General features: G+C 45.8%; 1 protein-coding gene across 4 annotated transcripts in view; it reads right to left on the bottom strand.

Moving 5' to 3' along the window:
- The window catches only part of FAM210A (family with sequence similarity 210 member A), a 55,440-nt gene extending 28,683 nt beyond the window's left edge, over positions 1–26,757 (bottom strand). For 3 of the 4 annotated variants that reach the window (XM_075062926.1, XM_075062924.1, XM_032792020.2), the window contains exon 1: positions 26,515–26,757. The gene's annotated coding sequence lies outside the window, so the exon portion shown is untranslated. Of the gene's footprint in view, positions 1–5,305; positions 5,319–26,514 lie in introns of those variants that run through there. The other variant, XM_075062925.1, reaches the window with a different exon arrangement.
- Positions 26,758–26,783: the final 26 nt, after the last annotated feature.

Below are 26,783 nucleotides of genomic sequence, written 5' to 3'. Positions count from 1 at the left end.
AATAAAAACAACCCAGGAAACTACAGACCAGTTAGTTTAACTTCTGTGCCAGGGAAGATAATGGAGCAAGTAATTAAAGAAATCATCTGCAAACACTTGGAAGGTGGTAAGGTGATAGGGAATAGCCAGCATGGATTTGTAAAGAACAAATCATGTCAAACCAATCTGATCGCTTTCTTTGATAGGATAACGAGCCTTGTGGATAAGGGAGAAGCGGTGGATGTGGTATACCTAGACTTTAGTAAGGCATTTGATACGGTCTCGCATGATATCCTTATCGATAAACTAGGCAAATACAATTTAGATGGGGCTACTATAAGGTGGGTGCATAACTGGCTGGATAACCGTACTCAGAGAGTAGTTATTAATGGCTCCCAATCCTGCTGGAAAGGTATAAACAAGTGGGGTTCCGCAGGGGTCTGTTTTGGGACCGGCTCTGTTCAATATCTTCATCAACGACTTAGATGTTGGCATAGAAAGTACGCTTATTAAGTTTTGCAGACGATACCAAACTGGGAGGGATTGCAACTGCTTTGGAGGACAGGGTCAAAATTCAAAATGATCTGGACAAATTGGAGAAATGGTCTGAGGTAAACCGGATGAAGTTCAATAAAAGACAAATGCAAAGTGCTCCACTTAGGAAGGAACAATCAGTTTCACACATACAGAATGGAAGAGACTGTCTAGGAAGGAGTATGGCAGAAAGAGATCTAGGGGTCATAGTGGACCACAAGCTAAATATGAGTCAATAAGTGTGATACTGTTGCAAAAAAAGCAAACGTGATTCTGGGATGCATTAACAGGTGTGTTGTAAACAAGACACGAGAAGTCATTCTTCCGCTCTACTCTGCGCTGGTTAGGCCTCAACTGGAGTATTGTGTCCAGTTCTGGGCACCGCATTTCAAGAAAGATGTGGAGAAATTGGAGAGGGTCCAGAGAAGAGCAACAAGAATGATTAAAGGTCTTGAGAACATGAGCTATGAAGGAAGGCTGAAAGAATTGGGTTTCTTTAGTTTTGGAAAAGAGAAGACTGAGAGGGACATGATAGCAGTTTTCAGGTATCTAAAAGGGTGTCATCAGGAGGAGGGAGAAAACTTGTTCACCTTAGCCTCTAATGATAGAACCAAAGAAAGCAATGGGCTTAAACTGCAGCAAGGGAGATTTAGGTTGGACATTAGGAAAAAGTTCCTAACTGTCAGGGTGGCTAGACGCTGGAAATAAATTGCTTAGGGAGATTGTGGAATCTCTATCTCTGGAGATATTTAAGAGTAGGTTAGATAAACTGTCTATGCGGGATGGTCGTAGACAGTTATTTGGTCCTGCCATGAGAGCAGGGGACTGGACTCGATGACCTCTTGAGGTCCCTTCCAGTCCTTAGAGTCTATGGATAACTATTATGATCCTAGTGAGTGTTGTGTGCAGTGAGTTTGTCAGGCCTGGCTAGCGTTTGTAGTTTACAGCAGTGAACATTTGCCAGGGGGCTTTGAGAGGCTTATATGGGTCACACCCTCCTTTTTAATTTCTGTATTAATTAAATCCAGTATCAGCCACTCCATTATCTTACCTGGGAAGTCAATGTCAGACTGTCAGGCCTATATATACCTGGGTCCTCCTATTTATCCATTTTAAACATTGCCACAACATGAGCTTGTCTTCAGTCTTCTGGAATTTCTCCAGGTGTTCCAAGACTTATTAAAAACTCAATCATTAATAATCCAGTGAGCCTCCTCGCCAGTTAACTTACCTCCTAGAGATTTAAGAGATCTGGCCATTGCTGATTTTAAAGGTCTAAACTTTAATAGGGGCTGTTTTTAGGCCTCCTCCTCTGTTACTAATAGAATGGAAAGTATTGCGTCATCATCCATATGATATTATGACTATGGGTACGTCTTACACTGCACGATTACTTCGAATTAGCTTAATCCGGATTACAAAACAGATCACTAGGTAAAAAATCGGGTTGGTAGCAGCGTCCACAGTGGGATCACGACATCGATTGTTTGCGGTTTCCATCATGGTTCAAAGTTACCATCGATTTTCTAGGTAGCGGTGCCACTGTGGTAGGTGTGTTCCTCAGCTATCCCATAGTTGTACACAACCTCTCCGTGTTTGAGATAGCAGGTCAGTGCCTACGATGGGGCATAAAGACCATTGCCCCGGGGTGGTGACTGGGTACAGGCCTCACCCCGTGCCCCTTTGTGAAGGCAGCAGACCAACGGTCTTTGGCGCCTTTTTCGCGGGAAGTGTGCATTGAGGCGAACGCCCATCAGCACTCAGACAAGGTTCATGGACACCTGAAGGGATCACCTAACGGTTATCCTGACCCGATTGTCAATCACCTCGCGATACTCTCGTTGGCCTGCTACTGATACTGAACATATGAACTGCAAAGGCAGGAGGCGAGAGTGAGGAGCGCAGCTGATCTGGACTGTAGCGGCGCAACTGGTAGGACTAGCGAATGTGATGGAGACATGGAGAAGGACAGAATTACTACCATATCACACGTCTGGCCCCCAGTGGCGTTTTGGAAGCTTAACTTGCTATTATACTGAGGCATCTTTCTACCCATTGAATGCCGGAATTTGGGCACGGAAACAATGCAGCAGCACTGGTGGGACCGATTGTTTTAACGTGTGTTGGACGATTCGCAGTGGCTCGAAAACTTTCGCATAGTCAAGATGCACTATCTTTGAACTTGTGACATGCTTTCCCCTTCCCTGAAACGCCATATTCCACGGAAAACATGAGAGCAGCGCGTACAACACGCTCGGACGCAGAGCGGAAACAATAAGTTCACGCAATAGGCTGCAACCTCCCCTCTGAACTAGCTTGCAACAGTACACATGCCTAACCGATCCATGTCCGTTGGAGCAGTCAATGGATGCTAGCGGTGCCAAATCTTAATATGCGGTGTGGCTGTCGGAGTGTGCGAGTGTATGCAGACAAAAAGCCCACGATTCAATAGATAGCTTGTTATCCCGGACGAATTAAAAACAATTGATCGAATATGTGACGATAATCCCGGTGATCACTCTAGGCTCTATATAGGTGATAGTGATTTATGGCTTGCATGCACAATGCCCCGTAGAGCCCCTCTCTTATCACAGCAAGACATCCTTAGGCTCAGGTCGTGTCTATCAAGCAGACAGACAATCCTTGGCCGCGAAGAGAACCCTATATTCCTCCTATCTTGAGCCCCCCAGCTCAATAATCTAGATAGGTGCCTCACCCAAGTAGCAGGCGTACCGCGCAAATAGGGCAGTACACTTTTGCCAAAATGGAGAATAGTCGTCGAAAGCACGTGCGGTGGATTTAGCATTCAGCGACGATCCGCGTGAACTCATCTCTCGTGCTGCAATGGGCTCAGGAAGGGGCTTAACACCTCGCCGTACTTCGGGACTAGTACTGTGCAGGCAGCACTAGCTCAGCTAAGCGGTGTATATATAGCCTGGACATATGCCTCAGCCAACAGAGAGCACTATCGACTCGCCCTAGCCCAGACGCCAGAATAATCGCTGTGGGCAGAAAGATGTGGGTATTCACCCACTATGAGACATGCTGCTGCTTGACACGACTCCTTCAAATAACTTCAATTGATATGAGGATCGTATTAATATGATAGTCTCTCAATACTGGAAATCTCTTACTAAGCTTTCACGAGGATCCACAGTATCACGTAAACTATTGGCCTACCACCCTCTGATACCAAGCTAAGCCTACATAAGTCATACATCCAGGCCGGATCCCGACACGCATAACCCTCTGTGAGTGGCTCATTGCCTCGATACAGCCCATGTATCACTGCAGTGACAGCCAGTCGGAACCATGGATAGGTCGTAGGAAGCTGGTCTCCAAATCAAGCTGAGAACTAGAGTTGTACGGACTTGGGATCTTGGCTTACGAGTGTGAATATATAGGCCGCAGTTAAAGAGATATCAATGCGGTAAATCTAAGTATAGCTCTCCCTATACTGCGCGCTTCCAGACCTCAGCCTATCAAGCAACCAACGGTGATCTCAAGAAGCGCGCGTCTCGCTCATCATTTGCTGCTTGCTGATGTGGGTCTCTGCACAATAACCTTCAATAGGAGAGCATGACTAGGGACGGAGACATTTATGGCTGAATGTGGGAGGGCTGATGGCAAACGCACTCTCGGTCGCGCTTGACCGTTAGCACAAGTGAGCGAGGCGGAGAAGACGCAGCGCGCGTTAGAGGAGACACCGCAAGGCCAACTCGTCGTTCTAGCACGCTCGCAGCAACTCATGCGAGAAGCCTATTGAAAACACTGCGCGATAATCCAGTGCACAGGCACAACAGAAGAAAAGGATACGGCGTGTTCGCACTCTAAATTATCCGAGCTTCCCCCTGTGAACACCTGCCGCAGCGTGTAAATGAGCACTTATACGTCACGAGGTGTAACGGCAAGACCCACACCCCTCCGGCCTTTGATACAGGTTTGGCGATCTTGCGAAATTATAACTCTCCCAAGCGAGTAGTTACGTGTTAACTTAGAGAAAGAAATTCCAAATCTCTCCTAGGCAGTGAAGTCATAAAAGTCAATATATGCATTGTAAAGAGATACACATCCGCGACTCTTCTTCCATCATATCCTTCCCTGTCGCAACACCACAGGCCCTCCACTCCTGTAATCCGGAGTGTTGATTCTCGATACTCGAATAACAAAAAGGACACAGCGAGATCTCACTCATACATCTGATTATCTCTCCTCCTCCGTTGTCGTTCGTCACTTGTGCCTCTGTGATGCGTCATCTAGGAGTGAGCGGCTCAGTAACATCTGGTATAAGTAGATGAATATGCTACTCAGCAGTCTGATCATAAGGGAGGAGCAGCGTCAACAAGCGTTATTCCTGCATCATCTACAGCGAAAAAGTACGATAAGGTGAAAATATACACCAACCTGGTCTTTCATCTACCGACATAGAAGGAGTGCGCATAAATATGAGGTGTTTACATGGCCACTAATATTACCACTAGAATATCGTAAAACGCAACAACGTGAATTGGGCACTATATCCCCTAGCCCTCGCAACCTGTAATCAATGAGCACGAGGCGAGCGCAGTTGCCGAGGCAAGAGGCTGCTCACTAGCTCCACCAGCTGAGAACACATACTCAGCCCATACTCCCAACGGTGCGAGGGGTTCAGATACAACATAGCGAAAGCAAACAGAACCCCACCGTACGAGCCTACTGCTCCACGAGGTTTGGGCCGATGCTGCGAGAGCAACTGCGAGCTCACAGAGGAGGCTCTCTCTAGGCAAGCCGTGGCTTCAGCAAGTTCATGTACAATGCGCTCAGGCGAGCAGATCGGAAGAAAGCGTTGCTCTTTAGACTACAATCGCCTCTCGAATCGGGCCAGCGTGGCTCTCCTCGCGCGACTCGCTCCATTACTCGCGAGCCAATATTAGCCTGTATAAATCTTCTGCCTCGAATTGCGGCTTCCCATCCAGCCGGATTGTCAAAATGTCTTCACCCCGTCTCAGCATGCGCTATAGCGAACAACAATGCGATAGATGCCGGATGTGGCAGAGTGCCACTAGCATGATCAGCGATCCGCTCAATTGAGGTGAGTCGTACGGAATGATCACATTTGGCTAAAAAAACCGTTTTACCCACTTGTTTTGCAGCACTGAGCAGCAGAGAGTCTACATGGAGAAAGCCTCTCACGCTGGGCAGATGGTCAATTGACGGCTCAGCTAGCAACGGTGCCTCCTGAAAAACCACTCAACATGAGGATTCCTCTATCTTGGTCCAATCCATAGCACGAGTAGTTCCTCTCTAAAAACGCCGTCCATACATGGGCATCTTGTAATGCTATGCTACTCCATCAATACAAACTAACAGCAACCTATGCCTCGAGCCATTGCTAGGTTAGACATTCAGGATCCTACCACTGTCCAGCCTGCGCACGTCTATAGGCTTCATGAGCCTGGCAATCGAAGCGATCGCGTGAGAGTCCCACCCCGGATAACTATAAGCACTCAGGTTCGGTTCAGAGGGTAGCCATGTTAGTCTGGCATCTGTGAAAGCCAAGCAGAGAATCCTGTGGCACCCTTATAGACTAACAGAGGTTTTATGGGAGCCGTGAGCTTCGTGAGAGTGTGAATACCCAGCTCCCACGGTTATTTTTGTCTGAGAAGTTAATCCTTGCTGCAGCCGTTTAAAGATATGCTCCTGAGATGCGAGCGTCATGAACCCTTCCTGGCCATCCACGTGGATGTTGTGAAGTCCCTTGTGATCCACCAGTGCTTGCAGCACGCATTGACAACTAACCGCCTTTGCGGTTCACGTTAACTGGGATGCGGCTTGGGGTGTTTCTGAGAGCCCAAGATAGCAGATAATAGCGGTGTCCCCATTCAATTATAGGGCAGACCACCAACCCCAGTTATACAGGAACAAACACATCTCCAATTTCTGCGGGGCTTGTTCAGGCTCAATCAAAGACCCACACTGCCTCCTAACATAATCACAGCTGCGCGCTTCCAACGGAGCAACCTGTGTCGATGAGCTTGCAGCGCGCCTTACTGATCGTCTTCGCTAACCTCGTGCATCACTGCAGCCCCACAGTAGATTGTCGCTCAACTCCAAAATTGAATTCGCCAGAGACTGACCTGCAGCGAGAGTAAGCTGTTGCTGTGTTGCGAAAGCTTCCACATTGAGGCGGCTCTCTGCCCACTGCGACTCTCTTCCTACCTAGTGAGAGGAACCATGCTCTCATGTTATTGTTATCGTGGAGTTGTGGTCATTAACGTATTTAAGGCTGACAAGTGGTGAAAGAGCATGTCGTCATATTAGTTCTAGAAGTGCTCTTTATACATCCTTATTAAAGGCGAAAGTTTGCAGCCACAACTGCGCATCAAGATCCCGGCACGAGCCGATCCTCAAAAAACACAATGCGGGCGATCCCACCAAGTCTGTGCTTAGTGTTCAGTGCCAACTTCAATCAGAAAACTAGTATCTAATCTCGAAGGCTACTGGGAGAGGTGCCTCGATATATAGCGCTAAGCGCTGGTCTGTCTGGCCTCACTCGGCTGGTCTATTTGAGGACGTATATGATCTGCCTCGCAATGGGGATCCTTCACACTCTCGTGGTCTATGTCCTCGTTCCCGTCCTCCTTGCAGATAGTCTTTGCCTCCTCCAGCTTCGTCCTTACAACTATCGCACATTTGAGACGGAGTTAGGCAAATAATCAGATTTCGAGCTTTTATATCATGCCATGTATATGTGATTTGCTGATGTGAGTGTTTAAGCTGATAGCGGCTGGAAATGGGTTACAAGTGTACCTTGATTATCGCGTTATAAGCTGTGTTTGTATCTATTTCATAATTCTGTGTTATCCATGATAGCATCCGTCGTAAGTAGTGTCATCGCCGTGATCATCAGAATAATGCTCATTCTCTGTCTCGTAATACTAAATAAAAGTCGACAAAAAGAAGCTGTGTGCTGCTAGACCACCTTGCATCAAGTGGGTAGTCTGATGGCTAAGTACCTCGAGCACCCTCGACCCGGGCGGAGGCAGAGGATATGCTCTGGATGCTCTCTAGCACTGCAGGCAGGCGTGTGTTGACTCATCTAACCAACAGCGGAGAGAAAGGATAGGGAGACGTAGTGGAGATAGCTGGTAAATTCCCTCAGCACTAGGCGTTCCCTCCGACAGTTCCAAGCGTTCTCCGATAATCTCGAGGTATCGCGCTCACAAGCGTTTGGACTCACACCTCGAAGGCGCAGAAGAGACGATCTCATAGATGTCAAAAGAGTACGATCACGCAGACAGTGGGATCGCTCGCTCTAAGCCTGATTGTAGATTAAGATCGCGCGTTCTGCTAGTAGCTGGATTAGGTCCTCTCCTCCAGAAAGTATACGATGCAGTGCGTTATACGGTTAGAGACACGTGATGTACGGAATGCGATATGCGGGATGACGCCTAAGTACTTTCATCTCATTGGACGTTAGACATGGGAGTGCGCGAATAGAACTTCAATCACACAGCCTTTAAAGTAGTGACCAGCTTAAAAGATCGCGAGCATGGCCAAGAGTTCTCTTAATATCTCTAAGGGAGGGTAAGTCTAAACTGGGCCAGAGCACCTACACTGTGATTGATGAATGGCTTTGAGTGTTTCCTAAGAGTCTTGGCAACGACTGAGGAGAATGTCTGTATGAAATAACGTGGAAGCGTGCGCAAGACCTACCTGAGTAGTGCTTGATGCGCATAAGAGTGTAGTCACCCCTATAAGATGGCTCTAATAAGACCCAGAAGGAGCATAAATAGTGGATGACCCAATGTCATCGTGGACAAAGCCCCCAAAAGAAGTATATTTTACTGCCAGGAACCTGCCGGCTACAACATTTGCACCAGAGTTCCATAAAGCGTCGACTCACCTACGGCGACATACAAGATAATGGAGTGCGCTTGTACGCCTCGCGTACACCTCTACCACTCGCAATTACGATTATAGATTCACACTCGCGAGTGTGCGCTTCATACTCCTATCAAAAAAGCGCACACAGTGACACGTCAAATTGCCCGACCCCTGAGCAGACAAGGCCTAGAGTTCGGTTCACTGCCTTGGCCTAATTTCTCAGACTTGCTCAAACAATACAAAGGCAAACTCTCACCCGACCGTGACGCTGTCGATCGAATAACTCCACCACTCTGCAGTCACATAAACTGCATCCTACACGACGTAGACTGTATACCTGGCCTCGCTCAAAAGTCTCCACAAAGAACTAGAACTACGGATGACATAGAGCTCTGAAGAGGACCTCACATGCATGATATCTTCCCACACATGTGGATAGGGCAGCCACAGAGTGAAGGAGGCTCCGTTAAAACAACACCATGGAAATAGAGTCGCTCTCTATGCGCGAGGCCATTGACTGTCGTCGAACCTCATCCGCTCCATAGATCACCATTCACTCTCGCCACCCTCCCATAGACCTCAAGTTAACCATAATTACGTAGCCAGAGATAGAGAGCTGGAATCCACTATATCTCGACACTAAGGCATTTTGCAAACAGTAAACATAGGCGATGCTGAGCACGACTGAAACCCAATTCTTTCAGCCTTCCTTCATAGCTCATGTTCTCAAGACCTTTAATCATTCTTGTTGCTCTTCTCTGGACCCTCTCCAATTTCTCCACATCTTTCTTGAAATGCGGTGCCCAGAACTGGACACAATACTCCAGTTGAGGCCTAACCAGCGCAGAGTAGAGCGGAAGAATGACTTCTCGTGTCTTGTTTACAACACACCTGTTAATGCATCCCCAGAATCACGTTTGCTTTTTTTGCAACAGTATCACACTGTTGACTCATATTTAGCTTGTGGTCCACTATGACCCCTAGATCTCTTTCTGCCATACTCCTTCCTAGACAGTCTCTTCCCATTCTGTATGTGTGAAACTGATTGTTCCTTCCTAAGTGGAGCACTTTGCATTTGTCTTTTGAACTTCATCCGGTTTACCTCAGACCATTTCTCCAATTTGTCCAGATCATTTTGAATTTTGACCCTGTCCTCCAAAGCAGTTGCAATCCCTCCCAGTTTGGTATCGTCTGCAAACTTAATAAGCGTACTTTCTATGCCAACATCTAAGTCGTTGATGAAGATATTGAACAGAGCCGGTCCCAAAACAGACCCCTGCGGAACCCCACTTGTTATACCTTTCCAGCAGGATTGGGAGCCATTAATAACTACTCTCTGAGTACGGTTATCCAGCCAGTTATGCACCCACCTTATAGTAGCCCCATCTAAATTGTATTTGCCTAGTTTATCGATAAGATATCATGCGAGACCGTATCAAATGCCTTACTAAAGTCTAGGTATACCACATCCACCGCTTCTCCCTTATCCACAAGCTCATTATCCTATCAAAGAAAGCTATCAGATTGGTTTGACACGATTTGTTCTTTACAAATCCATGCTGGCTATTCCCTATCACCTTACCACCTTCCAAGTGTTTGCAGATGATTTCTTTAATTACTTGCTCCATTATCTTCCCTGGCACAGAAGTTAAACTAACTGGTCTGTAGTTTCCTGGGTTGTTTTTATTTCCCTTTTTATAGATGGGCACTATATTTCCCTGATTGCCAAAGGATAATAGGGCTAAGCTCAGATAACCTCCTCTATTAATTCCTTGAGTATTCTAGATGCATTTCATCAGCCCTGGTGACTTTGCAGGCATCTAATTTTTCTAAGATGATTTTTAAACTTGTTCGCTTTTTTTTGTTTATTCATTTAATCTTCGGAACTACCCCCCGTTCCCGATAAGCGTTCACGTTTGTTAGACATCCCTTCAGACTTCTCAGTGAAAGACCAAACAAAGAAGTTCATTAAGCCACCTCGCATGTCCAAGTTTTCCTGTTACTGTTTCTCCGCTCCTGCACTGAGCAGTGGCGACCCTGATCTTTGTCTTCTCTTTGCTTCTAATGTATTGATAAAAAGTCTTTCTTGTTTCCCCTTTATTCCCATGAGCTAGTTTGAGCTCATGTTGGCCTCTGCGTTTTTCGTAATCTTTGCCCCTACATTCGTGTTATGTGTGCCTATATTCATCTTTGTGAATCTGGAACCATAGTTTCCATTTTTATATGACTCCTTTTATTTTGTAGGTTATGCAAAGATCGCCGTGGTTAGAGCCAAGGTGTCGTTTGCCCACATTTCCCTGTTCATTTAACTGACCCATCAAGTAGCTTGCTTTTGGGCCCTTAAAGTGTCCTTCGAAATAACTTGCCAACTCTCCGCAGTTGTTTTTTCCCCCCTCAGTCCTTGATCCCATGACCTTACCTATCAGCTGCTGCTGAGACTTGAACAAATAATCTGCCTTCCTGAAATCCATGCTCTAATTTGCACTGTATCCTTCTACCCTTCCTTAGAATTGCAAAACTCTATGATTTCAGTGATACACTTTCATACCCAAACGATTCTACTTTCAAATACTCACGAGTTCCCCGCTATTTTGTTAAAATCAGTCTAGAACAGCTTCTCTCCATAGCTTTAATACCTCGAAATAAAAGTTGTCTGCAATCAAGTCCATGAACTTATTGGAATTAGTTTGTTGAGGCCCGCGGGTATCTTTCACAACATATATCCTGATAGTTGAAGTCCCGATCACCACAAGATCTGGGCTTGGATGATGTTGTTAGTTGTTAAAAAAGCTCTTCCACTCCTGGGTAGGTGGCCTGAGTAGACTCCTAGCACGACATCATCACACCATTGTTTTACCCTTTTATCCTAACCCAGAGACTCTCAAAATTCCGTCTCCTATGTCCATCTCCACCTCAGTGCCAATGTGGACATTGGTAAATATATTAAGGCAAACACCCACCCCCTTTTCCCACTGTTTAATCCTTCTTGAGCAACTATAAGCCATCCACACCAAACTCCAATCAGTATTACGCTCACCAATGTGGTCAGTGATGCCAACATGTTCATAGTTGTAATTTAATTTATTAGCACTTTCGTGTCTCCTGCTAATTAACCCATACTTGCTTGCAGTTGTATATAGGCCATCCTAAGATAACTGGTGATCTTGCCTCCCAGTTTTGTGCCGGACCCTGCTTGCTGCTCTTGCCATTTATAGCCCACGGCGTCCCTCTTGTGTGCCGACCCATCTCCCAGTCTTCCATGTTCCCCACTTACTTGTAGGGCTGTGCCTCACACTATTCCCCCGTGAACCTAGTTTAAAGCCCACCTCACTAGGTTTAGCCTCAGCCGGTATGCAAATAGTGGTCGTCCTCTCCTTTGAAGGGACGCCATTTCTGCCCTAGCAGTCCTTCTCCGAATACATCCCCCGTGGTCGAGGAAGCCAAAGCCCTCCTGGCGAAACCATTTGCGCCAGCTTACTACTCCGTATGATCTGTCTCTGCCCCGGAACCCTACCTTTGACAGGAAGAATTCGAAGAATACCACCGCGCTCACAGACGCCTTCACCTGTACTCAGAAGCCCTGTAGTCCAGTCTTGAAGATCCACTCAGCATCAACCTCGCACGTATCATTGGTGCCCACAAGGAAGAGTAGCAGGGTGTAGTATCAGAGAGGCCGGATACCTTGACAATGCCTCTGTAACCATTCAGGATACGAGCCCCTGGCAGGCACAATACCTCCCGAATAATGTCAGGGCGACAGTGGTGCTCCGTCCCCTCAATTCAGAGCACTCTGAACCACCACTTACCTACGTTGCCGCTCTTTATTTCAGTGTGGCAGGCAGACCCACCACTTGGGGAGTAACAGGCTTCTCCTCCTTTACTTACGGGGTATTCAGTTCTCTCTGCTGTATCAAGAAAGATGCATAGACGGGTTACCTGTCTACACGACGGAGGGGTTTCCAAGCAGGGGTGGAGCGCTGCCAGAAGCAACCGACGCCAGTGCCACCTTGACCATCTTCTCCTACCAGTGGTGTGTCACAATCCTGGGAACTGGGACAGCTACCCGCTGTCTCCACATGGATACTGTCCAGGAAATTGCTCGTGATACGGATCCTACTCAACCTAGAAGGCCCCTCTACTGTAGCCTCGCAACCATCTGCAGAGATTCCAACCAGTAGGCACCTTTCACATTAACTGCCTAATCGGGAATTCTGTGGGTGAAGAACACATGGATCATCTCACAGGGAGGTGCTGGAAACCTGATCATCCTGATGTCTTGCCCTAATTGGATAAGACTGGCTCTAAAATACTAATATGACATCTGCCTCTCCAAGGCACTGTGAATAGCGTGGGCGGGACAGCCCAGGCTAGTCGTTTAACCTTTACCTCTATAGTTGCCTATTCCCTCCCCTTCCTGGTGTAGGGAAACAAGAGGTTTATTATTTTCGCTGCTGGCTATCCGCACCATACAACACCCTCCCACCGCCGCATATTGTCTCCAGCGGCATTACTTTTGATGATTTGTCGTTGCCATAACAGATTCCCCCGTCTCCACAATGCACCGTGAGACGTCTCTTGTCACTGTTTTGTATTCGCTCCCTGCCACAGCTCCACATGTTGCCCTCTCTTTCAAAGCTCCAGGAAGTTTCTCACAAGCTTGGCATGGCTGCTCTGTTCCAACAGCAATGAACAATAATTTATGTGGGAATTCTGCTCTCTTCAGTCCCACACGGAGAACAGTGGCAGGCCGGCTGCTGCTTGTGAGGGTCCTTTTCGCGGGCGACCGTTTGTGCTGGGCGACTGGTGCGCTGTGCAGAAACCAGGAGGGAGGTCGTGGGACCGACTTGATGTTGTAGGGGAGGGTTTCCCCTCCATGTTCCCTTAGACGGTTGCTTCGGGTTGCTGTCTGAGATCTTAAATACAGATGCCAACACGGCTTACACTCTGCTAATCCCTGTTCACTGGCGTTTCACTCCCTCCTCCATTCCCAGGACATACACGGTCTCTCTCCCCCACACACACGCACACACACTCCGTTACCCACTCGTCCTTCCCACCCACTTCTGCTTCAGTTGAAAGTAGCTACACATCTAGTAGATGCCCATGGACAATGGGACTGGGTAAGTCATCACCTGATGTCTGTACCTAGCCCCAGGAGGCACTTGCAAACCCTTCCCAAAGCACACCTGTTGCCAGTTGCCAGTGGGATAGCTACCCCAGTGCACTGTTTCTGGTTTGATGCATAATATAGCCTCGCATAGCCGTTGACTGCTTGTGTACCTCCAAGGACATGCTATTACGTGGAATGCAACAGTGGTCCTTAATTCTGTGATCGGGCCCAAGTAATCAATCGTGTACATGTGAACGACTCAACTTTTGTCAACACTAAACTCTGCTCGCGTAGACAAAGGATCTATTTCTCTGTGGTATCTCTACCAAATGTAGGTCCGTTGTCCCTGGCACTTCTAAATTCCCACCACTGTGCAATCATTGGTGCAGCTCCCGTGGGTGAGTGAGGACACATTCAGCAAGTAGGCGTAGTCATCCTACCTACATGCTTATTGTAAATCTGAACTATCACTGTTATAACTAAAACCGTCGCTGTGTCTTGGTGACAACAGTAGTTATCACTCATGCCATAGAAGGTGTGGATTCCGGTAGCTAGCTCACAGTAACCCACTTTCTATAAGTCTTAGGCATCAACATAGTCTTAGTCTACGATATTTAATCTTCACTGCTGTAATCTCCGATTCTGTGACCGAGCGAGTAATATAAATCATTAGTGGTTAATACAGACCTTCATTACAGTAGCATATACGCGTGAGACCGCTTGTTCTTAGATAATTCTCAAGCGATTAGTTCAATGAAACTGCTTGCGAAAAATATTATTAAGAGAGTAATATTTAATGATAGGAAGGAGCGGATGATTATTTATATAATCTCGGTGTCTTCAATTAATAAACGTGGGATGCTCCTCAAAACAGTTAGGTTAATATATTTCAGGCTTCTTCATCTATTACACTCTGTAAATAGTCCTGATTCATTTTTCTCGTTTTCTACAGCATGATGTGCAGTTAAGCTTACTATAGACTGTGCCATCACTCTTCTATCCTCAGAGCTTAAATTAGTATGAAACCTGTATCAATATCCTCCCACCACCACGACCTTTTCTTCCTTTGACTAAGAGTCATGTGAGAGTGCTGTGCTAAGTGTTACATTGTACTTAGTTTTACCTTTCAACACCACCAACTAAATTAATGCATGTCTAACGCTTCATTAAAACAAATACAACTACAAAAATGCTTTTAGCTCTTTCCAGGCTGTTATATTTCTGCACCCTATCTGCAGTCACTTCTTGATTATTTTCTTATTGGATTGGTGCTAATTTCCAGCTCCATCAGTAACCACTTCAGTATCCTGCTCTGTATACTGAGGAGCATGGCTGGGCTCTATTTTCTTTAAGAAGTTGGTCTATTCTGCCCTCTGTTGCTTTATACAGAATTAGCACTATCTTGCTCAACATCAGAATGTATTGCAACTATTAGCATTGTTTGGTGTCCCCTTACCCTTATATTGATATGAAAAAACACTTTCAGGAAAAATTGGTTACTGCCTTTTCATTCAACGGTCCCGGGCTCGTTGACTACTTCTCACTGAGTTAAGTAAAATAGTCCGTAATCAATAATCGCTGATCGCAATAGGAAAGACTAGATTCCCTAGCTAAACCGAAATTGGCCTTTTTACATATCTGATTTGATTTTGGTTTTTGGCCAATTATTGAGGTTCTCATAATACGTCCACATTACTCTATACATTCCTATAAGTTTTATTGAGTGTGTGTGGGTTGCTTACGAATGATGCAGTAAGTCTTCTTTTTGAGCATAACGCTTAGCAGCCTTGGCATAAATTGGTAGCTGCTTTTTTTTTTAAAGTGTCTTCAATTTCATTTTTAAAACAATTTTCAAGTTATTCAAATATGGAACTCTATCTATGTTTGGCTTTAAGGGACATAATTAGCAAGCTTTTATTTTTTCCCCATCAGCTATAATGTTTTAACAGATCTTAGCACTTTATTGGTTTATATTCAGACATTTGAATATTTTACATTCTACAAAGCCAGAATCCTCAGGTCCTATCTGGAACTATAGTTAAAACAGAAGGGCCCTTTGGCATATCTCTGGCATGAATAACTATCAGTGAACATCACCTCATTGAACACACAGATCTGCGTACGCCTCAAGGAGCCTTTGTCTTCATATGCGTGCACGATTCCTTTTTCGTGCTACAATTCTCACTAACAACTTTTCTTCTAGGCTAAACCTGTGGCTCATTCCACAGGTTCAGAGGTCATGGCCAGTCGGGGCTTGCCGCTTAGCAAGGTAGGTACAGCCCTGCGCAACCCTGGTATGTACATGGCTTGTTAGCCTGCTCTAATGCCACGCTGCACTCTCTTCACTTTTATTTACTTATGGTGCTAGCTGGATTCAAGTTAGCTCAGATACGCTCACTCTGTGCACACAAGCAATCGCTTCTGCATTCATTTGGTCCACAATCGTCAGAAATATATTTATTATATGAAACTGTCTTCCTCCCATCCCTGTGATACCTCAGTGCCTACCTTTTGTCGTTCATGCTTTAACGCTGGACCATGTTTCTGGTTCTTGGAATCGGAATACTGTCCTGCAGTTGCTAGTCAGAGCTTGCAAAAATGCATGAAATGAGCGAGATCGCATTTATAATCATTATACAGCTTATGCTGCTACACGGGGCTATTTCTGCTTATCTACGTGGCGCGAGTAATATTCGCTCCACCGCGAGTAGATTTTGCTACCCAAGGATTGTGTTAAGGAGTAGTAAAACTAAAACGAAATGATATTTCAGGCACTAGCAAATGGTTGGTCCCGATGGTCAGCCCTAGTTGTGGCCTTTGTTTCAGCTTAGAGAAGCAGCTGAGCATTTGTAAGAACGAATGCATTCTATTCCTTATATTTAGATGACCAGCATGTAAGTTCTTACAGATTGTTATTGGGCGACAAGGATCGTGATATCGAAGCTCTAGAACGATTCATACTTTTGGTAAGAGTTAGACTCTAGAGCCATTAATCAAAGTGGGGCGGTGCATTCCACTCAGGCTCCTTACAGAGGCTTTAAAGCCGCGCACAAGCGCAGGGGGGGCTTTCCAAGGGGGCTGCTAACCGAGGAGTTTAGCAAGGGGTTTGGAAGAGGGTAGCGAACGGACGGGGCCCTTGTGTATGAGTGGTGTTCCTTTCTTCTGTGTGGCGTAATTGAGACTCCTAGTTAATCCCTTGGTCTTATTATAAATCCAAACTAATCTCCAAACTCTCATCTTTGTAGACGCGAGAGCGAGAGTCGGACAAGCGATCTAGTATGCCTAGTGTGGAGATAATAGAGAGTGAGAGATGAACGCTGCCTCTCTGTTGTGGTTCAAGAGGTTACGGCTGTACTAATGTGTGTAAAGGAATAAGAAAGTGTCTCTTCGCTCATATTTACGTTTCGCTCATTGCTTCTTCTCCTCTCCAACCTGACGCTTGTAGCCAGAGCAAGAGCACCAAGCATGGATCTGGCGTTCTAGCCCGGATGGTGCCTGAGGGTTTGTGGTGTGAGTTTGAACTCTATGCTCCTCACTAATGCCATCTTGATGTACGCCTTGCTATCATAGTTCCATCTCAATGTCCCATTTATGTTTTTTCCCACAACCAAGGGGATAGGCTTTTCGAAGGGCTGGACTCCATTAGTGAGACAATGGTTGCTACTGCTGGTGGTATCTCACGTCGACAACGCTCTAGGTGGTAGTAGGTCTTACTAGGAGGGTAGGTGGCTAGTGTATATGAGTGGAGGTCATATCTCTTGCGATATCTCTCATCGATAGACAATTTGGCCTGCGCAGCTAGTCCATTGGGGAGCAGAACGCTGTGCAGGCTTATTCAGGTGGTGCCAGAGTTGGTATAATGTGATTCCACATTAGTCGCATATTGCTGTTTAACACAAATGACACTTATCATGTCCAAATGGTGTTAGATCTAGTGATAGCAGCGCAAAGATGGCTTTGCTGGCAACGGGTGACACTGGCAGCTGGTTGCATTTCTGGTCTCAGGCTATGCTCCCACCACATGCTTGCGAACCCTCCGGTCGTGGCCTAACTCATTCCCTCGCTGCGGTCTGCAGTCATGCTCTTCTATGAAATATGACAGATGCGAGAATGGAGTTGGTCACCCGCCGACAAGTAATAGGAGGAGTTAAGCCTTGGTACCCGTTTCATGGCTAGGCTTGTGTGGCTAGGTCTGCATGAGGACCACATGAAAGTGACAAATCGCTATGAAATAGTGTAGTGTACATGTATGTGTGTGCTCAAGCGAGGACTCTCTAGTAGAAGTGAACTGTCTGAGCCCCAGATTCCAGCCTCACTCATTCATGCTGGTGGGAAAACAATGTGATGTGCATGTAATCCCTCTAGACAGTAGTAAATTCATGACTTGTCCACTCTATTTTGAGCCTAGGAAGGAGGAACGGGAGCAGATCTTGCTTCGTCAAGGGGCAACCCTCTGGTCGCCCTACATATTATTCTCGGGAGGTGTAACTAAGTGCTGACCATTTAGTCCAAGTGGTGCTGTATCTGACAATGATTTTTACCACGTACAGTGGGCACACTTGTCGTAAGAGGATCCTCATTCCGGCGCTTCTGACTACTACCCCATGGCTACTCATCCAAGCAGGATGTTTTGTGTGGCTCTACGAACTTGATACTGCGATAAAGGTGATGCTGAGTGGACTCAAGAGTGCCCGTGATTAGCAGGGCTCTGGGATCTTGGCAACGCATTAGTACAGGTGAGTGGGTCTGGAGCTCGCAGAGTGTACTTTCTTCCGATTACTTCTGTTCAAAGGTAGGGGCCGGATGGCAGAGCAGTTGCATTTCACGGAGGTGATGCCTTAGGCTGCGAAAGTGGTGGTGTCGCACAGGAGGGCTTTGGCTTCCTGACACGGATGCTATTCGAGGAGGAAGGACTGCTAGGCAGATAAATGGCTCTGGTACAAGTTATTTATGTGATCCTTCTAGCAATCACTTATTCTCTGTGCCTCTCACCTTTCTTACGACAGTGAGACGCGCACGACCACCCTATTATGCTTACAGATGTAACGCCTTATATACCATCCTAACACCACGTTGAGGAGGGCATTTGTAATACTAGGATCCACGACCGATTAGGTGTATGCACAGGTCTTGAGAAGAAGTGTGATCAGATACCTATAAAGATGGAGGCTGCGTCTGTTAATGAGTGGGGAAACATGAAGACCTGGAGATGGGTCGGAAACCAAGGGGAGCGTGCGGCTATAATGCAGAGAGAAACGAGGGCCGGCGGACCCTGAACTATAAAAATATACTATAATAACCATTGTGGATTTGTAAGATTGCTCCAAAAAGAATGTTAACAGGTACACCCAGCAGAAGAGGGGCAACGATCATTACTCAGAGTATCTTTAGTATGTCCTGAGTTGATTACACTATGTGCAGTAGAGGTATAGTGAGGTTACGGCATATCGAAGCACGGTTGCAAGGACGAAGCAGTGGCTAATAAATTAATGGCAAACTCATGACTATTATAGTTGAGTCAACCTGAACGCTATGGTGTGGCTAATACATGAATTGGAGTAAGTTTGGTAGGTGGGAATGTCGGTATAGTGCCAAGAAGGTCAAACCGGTGGCGCAAAAGGGCGGTGGTGTTGCCTCCTAGCTAATGCGAGGGGATATATATTAAATGTACACACTTGGACTGACAGTTTTAGCAATGGACAATAGGAGACGGAGTGTTGAGAGTCTCTGGGTTGGATCAAAGGGTCAAACAATGGTGATGTCGTGCTAGGTGGCCTCGTTACGGTCATCGGCACTTCCCACCATTTATCCGTGTCGGAAAGGTATACCTGTGTTTTAATACTCTAAACTGAACAACATCATCCAAAGCCCAGATTTTGGGTTGCGTTGTATGAGTCCGGGACTATATCTATCTGCTATATTGTTCTGGGAAGCAAGCAATAGACACCGCGTGGCCACAAACTATCCATAAGTTTCCTGGACTGCATTGCAGACAACTTTATTTCAGAAGGTTGAAAAAGCTACTGGGGAGAACTGTTCTAGACTTGATTTTAACAATAGGGAGTAACTCTGAGAATTGAAGTGAAGTCAGTTGCGGTGAAAGTGATCCTGAATCATGGATTTGCAATTCTAAGGAGGGTAGGAGGGAGTACAGAAATAAGACATGGATTTCAGAAGGGCGATTTTGGTAGCTCAGAGAGTGATAGGCACTGGTAAGCCGGGTCCATTGGGCTCTAAGACTGAGCGGAAAACAAACTGCGGAGAGTGGCAGTTTTATGCGCATCGGGGGACATTCTATTATGGGTGCACCCAAAGCAAAGCTATATTTGATGGGTAGGAAAGACAGGAAAATGTGGCCAAAAGACCACCTTGGCTACCACGAGATCTTGCATAAACCTACAAATAAATAGAGTCTATCCAAAAATGGGAACTCACGGTACAATCTACATTAAGGGCTGAATAAGGCGATCAGCCCGGATGTTATGGGCAGATTAGGAGCAAGGCCAATATTGAGTGCTCCAACTACTAGCTCTGATGGGGATTTAAAGGGAACAGGTAATGATTCCTTACCTCATCACCTCCCAGTTGCAGCAAGACGCGACACGACCAAGACAGAGGTGGCGCCCATTCGTGACTCATGAGGAGTGGTGACGAACGTTACAGGATATTTTAGGAACTCAGGGTGGAACTTAGATATCTTACTTTGTTTTTGGTCTTCACTGAGAGTCTGAAGGAGATGTTAACAAGATGGTAGACGCTCTATGGGAGAGGGGGGGTAGGTTTCGAACAGATGAATTATGAATTTAAAAGCGCTGACAAGTATAAAATTCTCAGCTTTAAGTTAGATGCCTGCTATCTGTCACCAGGCCTGATGAATGCTCCTAGAATACTCCAAGATATTATCACAATGAGAGGATTAGGTATCTGACGCTCAGTATTATCTTTGGAAAGTCGTGTGGCGACGGGAGATGGACTTACAGAGTTACTTGTGGAAATGCGGCCCAACTCAAGTGCTTCATCTATACCTCAGGAGATTCATTACTATAGAACCCCACGCGAACTACATAGAACCAGTTAGTATAATATTCTATTCAGGAAGATATCGGAGCAGTAATTAAAGAAATCATCTGCTCACTGGAACAAGGTCTTTTAGTTGGGAATAGCCACGATCTCAGGGCATTTCGCTCAAAGAACGATTGTGTCAAAGCCAATTCTGCTAGCACATAGTTCATTGAGGATGTGATATACGAGCTTGTGTTGTGACTAGAGGGACCTAAGAATCTAGCGGTGGATGTCCTGTGGTATACCTAGACAATTTCACTAAGAGTCCATTTTCGCGAGTATCAGTGCGGTGCGCTATCAATAATATCCTTATCAATAAAATACTCTAGGTCCATCTTACAAGTTAGGTCAGACGGGGGGGATTGGAGGTTAGGAGAAAAAACTTGGATTGGTGCTATACAAACGAGTATGTGGAAGATGGCATAACTGCTAACTCGACGAAGATAAACCGTCGACTCACTGCAGGACGATGTTTATTGTGTTGTATTAATGGCTCCCATCCTGTGGAAAGGTATAATTTACGTGGGGTTCCGCAGGGTCTGTTTTGGGACCTGGCTCTGATTCAATATCTTCATAACGACTTAGATGTTGGATCAGAGAAGTAGGCTTATTCAAACGTTTGCGGACGATATCCAAACTGGGAGCGATTGCACGGCTTTGGGAGACAGGGTCTAAAATTCAAAATGACTACTAGAAGGAGATGTCTGAGGAACCGGATGAGTTCAATAAGAAAATGCAAAGTGCTTCCAACTTGGAAGGAACAGGTTTTTCACCATAAGAATGGAAGGGAAACGTGTCTAGGAAGGGATGGCAGACAAGAGATCTATGGGTATAGTGGACCAAGCTAATTAATGAGTCAACAGTGTGATTCACTGTTGCAAAAAAATCAAACCTGATTCTGGGATGCATTACAGGTGTGTTGAAACGAATTGCAAAGCAGAGATCAGTTCTTCCCGCATACTACTCATGGCAGCTGGTTCGGACTTCAATGGAGTAGTGGTGTCCAGTTTCTGGGCACCGATTTCAAGAAGATGTGGAGGAGAAACTGGAGAGGGTCTCGAGAGAGCACAAGATGATTAAGGTCCTTAGAGAAACATGACCTTGAGAAGGCTGAAAGATATGGGTTTGTTTAGTTTGGAAAGAGAAGACTGAGAGGGCATGACATAGCAGTTTCAGGTATCTAAAGGGTGTCATCAGACAAGGGGGGGAGAAAACTCTGTTTCACTTAGTCTCTAATGATAGAGCAAGAAGCAATAATGCAGCAGGAGATTTAGTGGATTAGGAAAAAGTTCCTAACTGTCAGGGTAGTTAAACACTGGAATAAATTGCCTAGGGAGGTTGTGGAATCTCCATGTCTGGAGATATTTAAGAGTGGGTTAGATAAATGTCTATTAGGGATGGTCTAGACAGTATTTGGTCCTGCCGTGAGGGCAGGGGACTGGACTCGATGAACTCTCGAGGTCCCTTCCAGTCCTGGAGTCTATGAATCATGTCTGGGAATGCTATGATCAGCAGCAGAGATACTGGAGCTGTCTGCAGACTCAGGATGACAACATCGCGTGTTTACTTTTGCTGGATTATCTTTACAACCATCATGATTAATTTTAAAGTGAATCATAATTTCTAAATCCATTGCTTAGACCTCGGAAAAGCACTAATGCTCACCTGGCAAGAGAATTTTTCAAATCCTAAGTCAGCCACTTATAACTGGAGAACAGAGCAAAGTGATGGGGATGGGACTGCAGATATTATGACCACTGTATCCTCCAAAAGCATATTGGACTCCGGGAGAAAAGATTAAAAAAAAAAAAAAAAAGTCTCTAATTGCTAAGGGCAGTACTTCAATGCATAATTCCTTCTGCTTCATAAAGAGAAGAAAGATATCTTTTTCTCTTTTTTTCTAATGGAGTAACTAAGAAATCTAGACATTCTTAAGGAAAGCAGACAGATGATCAACTGGCACATGCTGGAGACAAGATCCATCAAACAGCATCTTTAAACTTTTTTTCTCTCGCCACCCTCTGTTGGAAAAAGACATCTAAAGTCACTGTAGGAACAGGGCTATAATTGTAACCCCTTTGGGGTTTAGAGAGCATGGCCCCTTTAAATTTTTCCCCGGGGGGAGGGAGAGAGTAAGAAAAAAGGAGAGAAACTCCTCTCCCTCCCCCCTGGGGAAAAAGATTTAAAGGAGCCATGCTCTCTAAACCCCAAAGGGGTTACATAATAAAAAAAAAAAATCTAAAATATAATCTAGAAACTATGATATTTTACAATGTGTCCTCAACCATCTCACTAATTCTTCCATTTTTCCATACAGTCTGGAAAGAGACTACTGATAAGCATTATTTCTGATAACTGATGACAATCACCAGCACACTTGTACAACTCTGTTTTTAATTGTTTCTTTAACTTTTACTCATGAACAAGATCAGTTTTTGGGCAACATCAGATGGCAGATCAATAGGATGACAAGAATAGCTGGGCCAAGTGGCATTTCCCCTTTCATGTCTCCACAAATAACATAGGACTTACCTAAAGCATTTTACAATACCATTTTGCTCCACAACAGAAGAAACTTCACCTCTGGAATTGTCAGTGCACCATGAACTGAACTGTGTTCTTGTGAGGGATCATGAAATGGGCAGATGTGATGAGGCATAATTTGTGAGAACTGAGAGAAACATTGAGGGTGAGAAGTGACTAGGTACTTCTAAAGAAAGGATCAGAACTGCTCGTAGAGGGGTATCTCCTTGAAATTCAGAGACTAAAGAGGTCACAAATTACTATTTGCATAGATGTAGCACCTAGAAGCCCAACCACAGCAATTGTTAGCAGTTGCTAACAATCTAAACAGACAAAACAGGCAGAGTGAGAGAAAGATGATTAGAGAGGACCCTCCTGTCAGAGCATCTGCTTTTATCATCATTTTCTTAGTGAAAGTCTGAGATGAAAGTCTATTGGAAATGTTGCTGACCCACTGAAAACATCAGGAAGTCACCACTACAGTGAATTATCAAGATTCTAGTTAGACCTACTGATATTTTACGAATTGGTTCAGCCACTTTAGGGCAAGGATCAGCCTCAGATTCCAAATCTCCTGTGGACTACAATGTACCTCAAGTAAATCCCTAAAAGTTTGGTTCAAGGGAACCGGTCTGACAGAGATGAAGGTTGCAAGGTAGAGTAACATGATGAAAACAACTCACTGCTGAGAAGACCCACATATCTGATCTTCTAAAAGTATGCAGAAAAAGAGAGAGCCTTCCTCCTAGCATTTTTGACTCCAGGAATGGAAAGTAAAAGTCGAAAGGAACGACGCCCTTCTGTTGTGGTTATGCTCAGAATTGTAGGAATACAAAGTGACACTTTTTTCTCTGCAAACTCTTTAAGGAGAATGCTGAGGTGGTCTTCCAATAAATTCACTGTGATAAAGGGAAGGAGTAAAAGTCTGAGGCTTGGCCTACACAAATGTTTTGTTGCTTTAACTATGTCCGCATAGTTAAAATGGCAAAAACACCATAGTATAGGCTTAGTTATATTAACATATAGGCACTTTTATAGCACTACAACTGCATCTACACTAGAATTTACACCAGCATAACCATGTTGCTAACAAAAAAAAAAAAGAGAGACACTTTTTACCAACATAGTTATGCAGTTAAACTTAAGTATACACTAAGCTGAATTTTGAAGATGTCGACCTCTTCAAGAACAAACCCAGAGAGCAAAGAAAGCAAGCCAGGATGCTGATTTTTACCCAAATGCAGTTTTTTTGAAGTTGTTTGTTTTTGAAGCTACTTTGTGTTCCTGAATATAAGATTAGATTTGAAAAAGATAACCTTCTTAAAGTGAACAAAGTGTAAAATACAGCTACGTCTATCCATATTTTCAGTAAGCCTGATAGAATTGCTAAGAGTCGCAAACTGCCCCGTTCATCGCAACAGGACTTTAATTCAGATGCCATCCGATAGATATCAATATTAACTACTTCACTGTTCCTCTCTTACATGTTTTGATCAGCAATCAACTCATGAACATGAGCACAGTCTGCTGTGATATTTTATTTTTACTCCATAAGAAGGTGGTGCTTGGGTGTGGGTGGCACCTCAATTTGATGCATGGAGCCTATAAAACAAAGGGTGTGGAACTCAGGGAAGAGGTGTGGGAGAGGAGACGTATCCATACCCCATCAAGAGAAAGTCAGAGCATCTCTTCTCTATGTCTACGCTACGGACCTCACAGTAGCACAGCCGTACCGCTACAGCTGCACTGCTGTAAGGTCTCACATGTAGCCGCTCTATGCCAGCAGAAGAGAGCTCTTCCGCCAGCTTAATTAAACCATCCCCAATGAGTGGCGGTAGCTCTGCTGGCAGGAGAGCATTTCCCTCTGACAAAGAGCTGTACACACTGGTGCTTTTGTTGGTGAAACTTATCTCGGTCAGGGGTGTTTTTTCCCCACAAACAAAAGTGCTAGTGTAGACAAAGTCTCTGAAATATTAACTTGGGTGACTGTGTCTGATCACTTGGTTGGTCTACTGTGGGTGATGGCTGTCACAATTGCAAAGCCATACTTGAGCTGCTGCATTCACGTTAGTGTAAGGTGTTAAGAGATTTTGGGGTCATAACTAACTCATGGTTCTTAGTGCTTCAGTAACCAGACCTGCTTTATAGTTCTCTCCCAGAGTTGTAAGAGAACTTGCGAATGCTCCTGGATATATGGGGAATTGTGGGAAGGCACTGGAGGACTATCAGCAGTGGCACTCCAGTCCTTTAGCCTATATCCACACTGTAAAGCGGGCAGGTTACAAGCCTCAATATAAGCAGCACTCAGATTACAGTCCATAGCCCCACCTGGGCCAATTTAGCTCAGACTGAAAGCACCAAATTCAGGGAGCTTTGTGCGTGTTTGTTGACAGAAGTCACATTAACAACAACAATTGAGTAAGGGCTCAGGTTAATTCTGCAACAAAGGCACACAGAGACCAGCATGGAATCCAATTCCCACTGAGGGTAGGCATTGAGCCTTACAGAGGGGGAGCCAAGCCAATGGGTATATTTACATCCCCCCAAAGTATCTTTAGTCTAGTATGAATGAATATCATTTTGGTGTCTTGCATGTGGTCATTAGCAAACATCCAATGAGAGTTCCCCAGAGCAACTTTGTAACAAAAATTGACACAAAGTTCTCTATCTAATTTGATTTCAGTCAGCTACTCTCTGCTTTGGTCCCAAGGTGACTAGGAAGGTTAGCCGAGCCAAGGTGGGAATCAAGAAAACCCCAAACACTCAATAGGCAGGTTCCTGCTGCCTCATTGCAAAAGAGGCAGAGAAGAAGAAGGGAGCAGAACATGGGAAGAGGGGTACAAGAAAAAGGATTTCTCAAATCTGAGGCTCCCGTCCCTGCCTGAAATGACCCTCTCTGCTAGCAGTAGCTGTAGCCACATCCTATGAACTCAGAAGTTATTCACATAGAAAGCGTAACGCGTTGATGCAACACGCTCACAGAGAGAGCAGCTCAAGGAGAGTGTAACGAGTCAAGGCCCACCCAGACTTTTTTCTCGAGGGGGACGGAAACATGCTGGAGTGAGCACAGCTGAGATGACAAAAGCACTTTTACACACCAGCTTTCACACACAAGCTCCTTCGCTCGTGGGACCTGAGCGAAGTGGGGTTTCCAAAGCAGGGAGTGGCCAGGCCGTTTGCCAGGGAGCGCCCGCAGCCCGTTCCTACCCCCACAGCCCCGGGCGCGGAGGAGGAGAGGGAGCCCTGGGCGGCACGCATCACGTCTCCTCCCCGCACCGCTTTTCGTCATGTCCCAGTCGCTGCAGGCAGTGGCCGAAGCTCTGTCCCTGGGGCAGCGGAGGGTCAGGCTGCCCGGGGTCACGCCCCTCGCTCCCCGCTGACCAGGAACCCCCGGGCCCGACGCGCCGCCCGCCCCTGCCGGCGGAACGCGGGGATCGTACCTTGAGTTCAGGCCGCTGCTCCATAAGGCCGGAGCCACAAGAGTCACACGCGGGGGGGACGCTGGGACCCGACTGCAACGGCCTTGTCTTGCCTCCAGGCAACGTGCTTGTACTAAGCTGCTCCCGGACCCCCACCCCCTTCAGGCCCGATTGTTCACACTGCGCACGCTCCACTGCAAGGCCTTCTGGGGACTGTAGTCCTGGAAATCGTCAGGCCGCTGTCCCCGCAGCCAGTTCCCTCCCTTCAGACGCGCTCGAGACTGGAGAGG

The sequence above is a fragment of the Chelonoidis abingdonii genome, chromosome 2, assembly GCF_003597395.2.
Source record: "Chelonoidis abingdonii isolate Lonesome George chromosome 2, CheloAbing_2.0, whole genome shotgun sequence".
Lineage (NCBI taxonomy): Eukaryota > Metazoa > Chordata > Testudines > Testudinidae > Chelonoidis > Chelonoidis abingdonii.
This window is presented reverse-complemented; position numbering and strand designations above follow the sequence as displayed.